Here is an 8772-nt window from a genome sequence, read left to right as displayed (position 1 = left end):
GACTTCTCTTTCCCCTATTCTTTTCAGTTTAAAATCTCTTTGATTAGATTTGTGAGACAACTGGCAAATATACTTTTGCTAGTCTTTGTTAGGCTTGTGCCACCTCTGGCCAGGAATCTGTCAATCCTGTGATAAAAGCTATGGTCCAAAACTCATTTTCAGATACTTCTTTCTTTTCCAGCTGTTCACTTCTGAGATTAATTTTTCTCTTCTGCATCCCTTTCCTTCAATGGGCAAATAGTGAGGAAACACAACTTGTGTTCTTGCCTAAGACTTTATAAATGTTGGCACTATTTTAATTGGAAATGATATTTATGCCTACTTAAACCAGAGAAGCAAGGTATTGATTATCCATTTTGATAAACATTGGGAGATTCTCTGTGATATGCTCTGGGAAGGCAATACAGCTCTGTCTTTGTGTGTGTGTGTGTGTGTGTGTGTGTGTGTGTGTATGTGTATGTGTGTCTGTCTGTCTCTGTCTCGTATTCTTTCTGTGTATCTTTCTCTGTTATCAGGTCAACAAACAGCTGCCCTTGCAGTCCTCAGGAACAGAGAATGATTTATTACTTTGATTCTATTCCTTCTCTTTCTTTAACTGGACAGTTTTCCCAGTGGCTTTTTTGTTCTACAAAATCATTCGTAGGAGGACAGGCAGCTTCCTTTTCCTCTGAGCATTCAGCTCTCTCCTTTGAAGGAAGAGCCTCAAGTCTGGTTTTAAACTCCAATGGGGAAACTTTTCTTTCTTTTTTTCCTTTGTGTTACATTTTTTCCAATATCCACCATCCTTAGAAGTTTCCCTTCCTCCACCTCAGATTCTTTCTGTTTCCCTTAGGAACATGTTACTGTCCCTTACAACCTGGAAGTGGAGAAACTTTAGCCATATGGTTTCTGGCTCTGACATTCTTTGTTTATTCAGGCCACACTTGGAACACTGACTAGATAGTACAGTGGATAAAGTAAATAGATTTGAAGTTGGAAAGACCTGAGTTCAAATATTTGCTAATTATGTGACCCTGGGCAAATCACCTTTGCTTAACTCAATTTTCTCATCTGGAAAATGAGGAAAATACCTAATTCCCAGAATTGTTGTGAGCATCAAATGAAATATTTTACAAACCTTAATGCTAGCAGTTTCCAAGATGTGAATGTCAAAAATACAAATGCCACACATTTCCTAGGAGTCACCACCCAACTTTCCCTTTTCTTCACAGTGGTTAAGATTTTCAGCCCTTTTTCTTTGAGCAGTTAATAATATAGAATTCAAATTTTGTGTGGTTACTTTTTACCTATATGATCTTTGGCAACTGATTTCTCCTCTCTAGCTTTCAATTTCCTCATGTGAAAGATGGAGCTATTGTTAGATGATCTCTAAATATATACACTTGTAGAATAAAATGTTAAATAATAAATGAAGGAAATAAAGAAGGGTATAGGAGATCAGAGGAGAAAAAATTAAATCATTGTGGGATGGAATGGTCATGGAAGGTTTTCTTCCTTCCTTCCTTCCTTCCTTCCTTCCTTCCTTCCTTCCTTCCTTCCTTCCTTCCTTCCTTCCTTCCTTTTTTCCCTTCCTTCCTTCTTTCCTTCCTCCCTCCCTCTTCTTCTCTGTCTGCCTATCTCTCTCTCTTTCCCTCTTTTCCTTTCTCCTTCCCTCCCTTTTTTCATCCCTCTGTACTTCTCTCCTCCCTTCCTCCCTTTTTGGAATGAGTAGAATCTGGACAACGAGAGAGAGAGAGTGAGAGAGAGAGAAAGAGAAAGGGAGAGGATTGGTTGGGGTGGCGGGGGTGTTAGAAATGCTATAGAGATGAAAATTCACAAGGTTTGTTCAAGGATGGAGAAACAGTTCAGTTTAGTTCTATCAGAGAGCATGGTATAGAAGTAGTGGGAGATAAAGATAGAAAATCAGAACCAAATTATTGAAAATCTTGAATGCTAGGCTAGGAATTTTGACTATTTTGTGAAATGATTAAAAGTTATTGAATAGAAGCATAATGTGATAAAAAGCAAAGTATTAGGAAAATTAATCTGATAAATTTTGTACTAAGGACTATGAGGGATCATTGACTCAGTAAATGTTAGGGTTAAAATATCTTGTCTTGGGAAAAATGGGTATAGTGAGAGAGATGGCAAAGGTGATGAATGGGGCACTAGTTAAGAAACAACTAATGAATCCCTAAGAAGAACTTTGTAAATAAATTGGCCTTTTTTCTGAGCAAAGGCAGAGAAATAATGGATTCATTTTATCTGAGACTTGCTTGCCAATGTGGAATCCTCTATACATTTTCCCCTTGGGTCTACATTTGAGATAGAGCTACTTTTGGAAACTATGTATATGAAAGTATCATGGTTTTATACTGGATATAAGAACACAAAAGTCAAAAACTTTGTTGCTAGAAGATATACATGGTAAAGGAATAGGTGAGGAGGGCGGGAGGCAATGGACTTGTCTTATTAGCCTACTTTTGTTCCACTTAACTTGCTTGTTCATTGGAGAAGACCTTGGGGGGTAAAGTGGACTTCATAGCTTTGGCCTCCACGTAGATCCTATAGATATTTTTAGCCAGACTTTCCAATTTAAGTTTTGGAGGCCCATCATACTCATAAAGAGTTTAAGGGATTAAAAGGAAGTTACAAAGAATTTGTCTCTAAGTCATATAGTTGTTTGGGACCTTGGACTTTTCATAAGAACCAAACACATTCAACAGAATATCCTGAGGAGCTTTGGTTGCCTTCATTCATCAGCCTTCTGTTATGTATGGTGGCTCATATCCTCAGTTTCAGATTAAAAAATTGTTAGCTTGCCTTTTCTAGGGAGAAGCTTTCTAGTCACTATACCTTAATAAATAGAAGCTAAGACCCTAGCAGATGACTCTAAAGAGATGAAACACAGAAGATGTGACAGACAGAAATTAAATGGCTATGAAATCAGAGGAAACACCCAGCTAACACATACATCCAGCAGAGACAGGGCTTAATAGAGACAACATACCCGGCAGAAGTAATCCATTAAAAAGCCACAGAATAGCATGATGATGTTATCAGAGAACATTGCAGCATTAGTGTTTTGAATTATTCTGGCCACTTTTGTTCCCTATGCAAATTTCCTAATCATCCATTAGATTATAAACTCCTGGGGGATGGGAACTGTATCTGCTTTCTTTTTGTATCCCTGTAGCTTAGCACAATGCTTGACATAGATATTAATAAATGCTTATTGATTGACTAACACAGGTTCCTGTGTTTGACATATGTTCCCTGGTCGTCTGTGTTTCTTATGAATTTGTTCTCCCTGAGTATTCCCTGGTCTTGTGAATTTTCTGTATGTTTTACACTGGTAATGTGACAATCTGAGAAAGTATACCTCATATGTACATGGAAGGATTTATTTTATTGTCACTTTATTTGCTATTCTGTTTGAGTAAATGACTTTTGGTTTGAATATATCTTCTAATTAGCCAGGAAAGATAAACACATTGGTGGGGGCTCGTGAGCTAAGGTTTTAAGTAGGTGCTGATCCACAATGTGCTTTGGATCTGGGGTAGCTCTTCAAGAGGTCTGCATGTAGAAGGGTGATTGAGTTTAGTGACCTGAGTTCAAGAGAGGTGGTGCAGAGATCATAAACTGTGTTAGGGCAGGAAGTTCATAGAATCTTAGTTTGAGAGTTAGGAGGGATCTTAGAAGTCATTTAGTCCCCACACCTCATTTTCCAGGTGAGGAAAGTGGGGTCCACAGAGTTTAAAACCTGTGTGACTTTCTCAAAGTCAAACAGGGCTGAAGAAGCAGAGGCAGAATTCAAAAAACCGAGTCCTCTGACTTGAAATTCTACAGGCATTTTTGCGTATCCTTCCCTACCCAGCCCAGAAATTTGCACGGGGGAGGTGTTGCTCAATGTTGGATGATCTTGTATTAGAAACAACACTTAACCGGGAGTAGGAGACCTCAGTTCTAACTCTCTATGACTTTAATGCAGTCATTTGCCTTTTTGGCCCCAGCCAATGTGAACTTGCTCTGACTTTCTTCCTGGCTTCCAAACCATGGATAACTTTCCTGAAATCAGGATGGTGCCTCCGACGAGGTGCATGAATCCTAGAGCTGGAGCCTTCCTGCTTGAATATTCCAGGCAGGCCAGCAGCAACCTTCTCCTCTCCCAGCCCCTCCTTGCCCAGGGCCCCGGAATCACACTGCACTGCAGCAACAGCTCGCTGACTCATTCTGACTGCATTGCTGCTCTTGTTGGAATTATGAAATCACCCTCTCCAGTCCGGTCCGACCCTCTGAGAGTGGGAGAGAGTGGGAGAGCTGAGTGATCACACGTCATTGAGACTGTCACCTCAATTTATGGGTCCTGAGCTGGGAGAGGGAGAGAGAAAAAGAGGAAGGAAGAGAGGAAGAGAAGGATGGAGGGGGAGAAGATGGGAGAGAAAGAAAGAGGGGGAGAAAGAGACAGAGAGAAGGGAGAGAAAGAAGAGCTGGGGAAGAAAGAGAGAGAAGAAAGGAGAGAAAGGGGAAAAAAGGGGGAGAAAGAAGAGGAGAGAGAAAGGGGAAGAAAGATGGGACAGACATTGAAAGATGGGGAGAAAGAAATAGAGAAGAGAAAGAAGGGAAAAGAGGCAGACAGACAGAAGGAAGAAGAGACAGGAAGAGAGAGGGAGATAGAGAGACAGAGATAAGAGATAGAGACAGACAAAGGGATACAGAGATAGAGGGGAGAAAGAAGGGGGAGAAAAGAAGGAACAGGAAAAGAGAGAGACAGACAGAGACAGAGACAAATACAGAAACAGAAAGAGACAAATGGAAATACAAGGAGAGCTAAACCTTGCCAAACTTTAAAATGGTTTTATTTGCCAGAGGAAGTTCCAAATGTGATTATCAAGTCTCATAAGCTCATAGAATTTTAAACTGGAAGGGATGTTTGAGGTCATCTGCCCAAAATCTCCAATTTACAATAAAGAAATTGAAAAGAATAGTCCAAATTCACAGGGCTAAGAAATATCAGGGCTGAGATTTGAACTCAGAACCTCATATTCCAAAGCTATCTCTTTTTCTACCACTTCACTGGGTTTCTTCCCCTTTTAATTAGTGAGAATGGTGTGTTTCAGACTGCTTTGTACAGATATACATTAACTGGAAATATGTTAACATTTAGAATTATAATTAAAATAAAATTTTACTTCGGTTCTGGAAATTGTATATTGAGCACCTGGATCTGAATTCCAGTTTTGCTATTTAATATAAGTATGAACTTAGGTAAATTCCTTTGCCTCATTGAGCCTTAGACTCTCCATCTGCAAAATGGGTAAATTGAACTAGATGCTTTCCAAGGGCCCAGCTGGCTTTTAAATCCTGTTCTTTGATTTATCACCTGACTCAGGAAACAATTTGGTGAGGAAAAGGGGCTGGTCTGGGAGTCAAAACCATCAGATTCTAGTCCTTTTTTGTGAAGGACTCCCCCAAGTTAATTTATTCCTGGCTCATTTAAGTATCTTTCTCATTATCCCAGGGACAGCCTCAACCATGCTTTTTTTTACTTCACTCTCTCTGAACTTTTCCACTGCCCTGATAAAAGCTTTCACCACAAACATGTATCCCCTTCTCGAACTCTCCTTCCACTTTCCAGTGCCCCCCTTTATGTATTGTCTTCCTCCATTAGAATGCAGGAACTTATATTTGCATCCCACACACTTGCTTAGCACAATGCCTAGTACATACTAAATCCTTAATACTTTGTGTCTCCCTGTGAGTTTGATTTTTGTTTTTGTTTCTCTCTTTCTCTTTCTCTCCGTCTCTCCATCTCTTTTCCTTATCTAGCTATCCCAGCTGTCCCATTTCCCTGTGTGACCTTGAGGAAATGACTTAACCTTCTGAGCCTTGGTTTCTCCATCTGTAAAATGGGGGTGGATTTGGTTCCTCAGTCTCCTGCTATGCTGAAATTCTATGATTTATGACTCCAGGGCCAGTGCAAGCTGCCCATTTCACCATAGTGCCTTGGGGGACATGGTAGTCACACATTCCAAGGGTGCTTCCTGATCACCAAACATCCTTTTTGGGCATAGATTTCAATGTTAATTCACAAACTAGAAGAAAACCAGGTTTGTTAGACTTAACAAAACTTTGCAGAAAGGATATTCTTATGTCTAATTTAAAAGAATGATTAATTATGTAGAGGACAAAATGAGTATTATAATAATAGGGACCCAGGGATCTCTGCTTTGCCCTATGCTATTCAACATCTCCATTAATTACCTAGATGAAAGCTTAGATGTCATCTTTGTCACGTTGGCAAATGAGGTGAAGCTGGAAAGGATGGTTAATACTTAGTATGGACAAATTGAGATCCCCAAAGATCTCAACAAAGTCTAGAATAATGGGCTGAAGTGAATTACATGATATTTAATAGGGATGAGTGTCAAGTCCTATTCTTGGATTTTAAAAACAAATTAAAGATAGGATGGGAGTGGTAAGGTTAGATTGCAGTTCATTTGAAAAAAAAATCTTAGGGTTTTAATGGAACATAAACTCAACATAAGATAATAGTGTAAACTGGCAACTCCAACACTATCCTAACCAGTTTAAAGAGAGGTTTGCTGTCAACATAACAAAGTTTCTTAACCAAGATCCATAAACTTGATTTAAAAATGATTTAAACAATAATTTTAAAATGATGTAAAAAATCCATATTAAAAATATGTAGACAAATACATAATTGTATTTCAGTATAATTGGTTTCTTTTGTAGTTCTATATGCATTTGAGAATATTAATCTGAGAAGGGGTCCACAAACACACACTAAGGTAGGAACCGCTAAGGTGAGAGGCCTTCTGTCCCCTGCCCTGGTCAGATCACAAATAGAGGATGACACTCAGTTCTGGGCACCCCATTTTAGGAAGGAGATTGCTAAGCTAGAGAATGTTCAGAGGAGAGGACCCACAATGGTGAAAGATATTGAGGGAGATCATGACATAAGAGAATTAACTGAAGCAACTGGGGCCATTTAAGGGCCAGACAAATGAAAAGATTTAGAGATGGACATACACAGGGGCAGTGAGATAGCGCAGCAGAAAGAGCTCTGAGTCTAGAGTTAGGAAGACCTGAATTCAAATCTGGCCTCACACACATAGTAGTTGTGTGACTCTGGGCAAGTCACTGAACTACGTTTGCCTCAACTTCTCATCTATTAAATGATCTAGAAAAAGAAATGAAAAATTGCTCTGGAATCTTTTCCAAGAAAATCCCAAATGGGGCCACCAAGAGTCAGATTATTTCATGGCTGAAATAACCACAATAAAAATGCACAAGAGCTACCTGCAAACACTATAGAATAAGGATAAGATGTGTGCAGCTTGGCTCAGAGAGACAAACTGGGATCAATAGATGAACATTTCAGAGATGTGGATTTCAGCTAAACAAAAGGAAAAACTTGCTCATGATCAGGACTAACCAGAAGTTGAATGAACTGCCTCAGAGGCAAGGGATGGCCTTCCCTTCCTTGGAAGTCCGCAGGCAAGGCTGAAGGATACACATGAGGGATACTATACAGGGACTCATTGCACATGTTAGTCCCAAGGAGCTCTGAGAAGGGCTCCTGTCAACTCTAAGATTCTGAGATTTGGGGATTTAGTGCAGACCATGGGGAATCAGGGGTTCTGGGCTCCTTGGGAAGTCCTGATGAGGCTTGAGTTTCCCTTCTCCCTCCTTCCTTCCTTTACACCCTTTCCCTCCCCTCCTCTATCCTGTACTAAAGCAAAAAAAATATGCTTATATGGGCAAAAAGGGAAAATCTGTGGTCCTGGGAACTTCTGGCTGAAACTGAGTAACAACTGCCTGTTCTGCTAACTCATCTCCTGGAATCCTGCTGATGTCATAGAAAGGGTTGTGGGCCTCTCCATCCTAACTCACTAGCAGATGGTAGACGGGCTGAATTAATGAGGAGTTCACCTAATGATGTACTGTCTTTGCTTACCGTCTGCACTTGGGGGAGAACGACAGCTGCTGGGAAACCTGATTGTGTTCTTTTGAGTCGGCCTTAGGCACTGTGTGACCTTGGTCCTGGGAATTTTGTGAGATGAGGTGGTGGGACTAGAACAGGGGTTCTGAACTCTTTGGGTATGATGACCCCCTTTGGCAGACAAGATAAAACCTTCTTTAAAAAATGATTTTAGGGGGCAGCTAGGTGGCCCAGTGGATGGAGCACCAGCCCTGAAGTCAGGAGGACTTGAGTTCAAATTTGGTTTCAGATACTTAACACTTCCTGTATGATCCTGGGCAAGTCACTTAATCCCAATTGCCTCAGCAAAAAAAAAAAAAAGAAAAAAAAGAAAAAAAAATCATGATTTTAAATGCATAAAATAAATTACTTAGGCTTATAAGGGAAACCAATTATATGAAAAAAAGATGTCAAATTATTTTAAAAATGATTAAAACAAAAATGATTAAATTATTAAAATAAAAAATTATTTTAAAAAAGTTCACAAACTCCAGATTAAGAATCTGGTATCTAAGCTTTTAAATCCTTTGATCCTGCAAACCACTAACATTCTGAACTCTCCTGGAATCTCTGGCTCTGTCTTATATCCTCCTATTTGCAGATCTGCCAACTTCATCAATTTTACTGACTTCCAAGTGTATTTTTCTCTATTAGCTTCCAGGGGAGTGTGGGGCCTGAAATAGGGTTTGCCTTTTTTCAAGTACTCAGCTTGGAAGAGAAAGTTCTTTGTAAAACCACACATAGACAGCCCTCTGATTGATTGATCACTGACATTTTCAGATGACAGT

The sequence above is a fragment of the Sarcophilus harrisii genome, chromosome 2 (assembly GCF_902635505.1).
Source record: "Sarcophilus harrisii chromosome 2, mSarHar1.11, whole genome shotgun sequence".
NCBI classification, from domain to species: domain Eukaryota; kingdom Metazoa; phylum Chordata; class Mammalia; order Dasyuromorphia; family Dasyuridae; genus Sarcophilus; species Sarcophilus harrisii.
The sequence above is the reverse complement of the archived record's forward strand: the minus strand, read 5'-3'. Positions refer to the sequence as shown.